This window comes from Limulus polyphemus, unplaced genomic scaffold, assembly GCF_000517525.1.
Source record: "Limulus polyphemus unplaced genomic scaffold, Limulus_polyphemus-2.1.2 Scaffold170, whole genome shotgun sequence".
In the NCBI taxonomy this organism is placed as follows: Eukaryota; Metazoa; Arthropoda; class Merostomata; order Xiphosura; family Limulidae; genus Limulus; species Limulus polyphemus.
The window spans coordinates 207,603-209,686 of NW_013665780.1; positions in this window are offsets into that span (position 1 = coordinate 207,603).

Below are 2,084 nucleotides of genomic sequence, written 5' to 3' on the forward strand. Positions count from 1 at the left end.
AAGCACTATCATTGTTAACTATATAGCAACAACTGTCTGAGCACTATCATTTTTAATTCTATAGCAACAACTGTCTGAGCACTATCATTTTTAACTATATTTCTTTCATTCACATGATTACCCAATATTGATGTGGATAACTACTACCCTCCTCGATGCTCTCAGACTTGACGACTTTTTCAACTTCTACATGGCACGATACAATTCAAGAATACTTTATTCCTAAGTGAAAAGGGGCGCCTTTACAGGTCGCTGGCTTTGACCTCGGAATGACATGAATTTAAACAGACATATCCAGCTTGTAGATATCCCGAACAGGATTTGCATGAGCATGTCTTGAAAGCTAACAACATACACCAAGGTCATATGTTATGTTCTATAAGTTGGTGAACTCCCTACTAAAGAATCTTCAGCTTACGATGCTGTAAGTGTTATATCAATTAAATTCAAAGTAGTTTAACGCGATCGTCATGGTTTCAAATCCAGTTCCACACTAATCATTAGTGTTAGAGGATAAAGAGAAGTACTTAGGCTAAAACACGTTTTCGAAAACGTTCTAGGGGTGTTCTCCCGGCTCTTCTGCGCGTGATGTGTATAAAATAACATAAAACTTAAGGTGGGTGAAATGACACTTGTCTTAAAGGAAATTATTTAATACTTAAATATTCTGGAACAACTTAATTAATTTTCGAAAAATTACCGTACTTCATACCTCACATATCGAAAGTGATTGAAATACCACCAATAGCAAATGTAAGCATTTACTCGACTAGAATGCCGTTGACATCTTACAGGAACAACAATAGTTTGGTTTGTTTTGAATTTCGCACAAAGCTACACGAGGGCTATCTGCGCTAGCCGTCCCTAATTTAGCAGTGTAAGAAGGCAGCTAGTCATCACAACCCACCGCCAACTCTTGGGCTACTCTTTTACCAACGAATAGTGGGATTGACCGTCACTTATAACGCCCTGTTATAACGAGCATGTTTGGTGTGACGGGGATTCGAACCCGCGACCCTCAGATTGCGAGTCGAGCGCCCTAACCACCTGGCCATGCCGGGCAACAACAACAGTAATAAACACTTTCAACACGATAAAACGTGATTGCGATTCAGAGTTAATACAACAAAAGTCGCTACCTAGGGGTTCGAACTACAAGTATTGCGCATGTACCATACGAGAGTATGCGATGTTGCTAAAGTGAAAGTTGCTAAGACTAATATACGTTTAACCTAAAACTAGAAAAGTTCAGTCCTTGTTGTAAATAAAAGTGTTTTAAATAGTTGTTGCTAAGGCAAACGTATAAACTAGAAAAACTCTGTTAAAAGAACACTCAGTTTCAACCATATTTTTAACAATCTTTGTTGGCTACACGAATATCGCAAAAACACACTTCATTATTATAACGTAGTTTTTTTTTTCTTTTCTGATTCATAGCGTTTTTATTATCCCAACTGACCTTATGAGCCCTGGCATTAAGCAAAAGACCTCGTCGGCACTGGATATAGCAGATATAGTGTTGTTGATATATTCTAACTTATTATTCTTTACTCTTACTTATAAGTTTTTAAAATAATAAAAAACATATAACATCGTGATGGAGTATCATCCCACGATACAATATTATTGAAGCAGTGGTTTTGAGTGTTAAACAAAACTGAAACCTAACCGACTGAACAACACGTTCGATAAATATTAAGATAGATTAGAAACTATAAGATATTATAGTTTGACGGTTCGAAATATCTCAGGAAATTGTAAATGAATAAACTATTCTATATAATTTTTTATTTATGCCAAAAATACTAAAGATATTGATATTTACTCTAATTTTGAACTGCAGTCAGTAGCATTCTACCATTCATCATCCACGCTGTCACTCTTGTAACGCACTCACAGCTTAGAGTGGGGAATAAATATTTTGTGGTATTGCATGGATTCGAACCTGGTTCGTCAGCTGTGAAATCTTTAACAGCGTAAGCCGCTCTCCCCGAAACAAAAAGAGCTAGAAAAACAACCAATTGTTAGTGGCCCTTTTTCTGCAGTTAGTAATGTTCATAGATCGTACAGCTTTTTATTTTTGC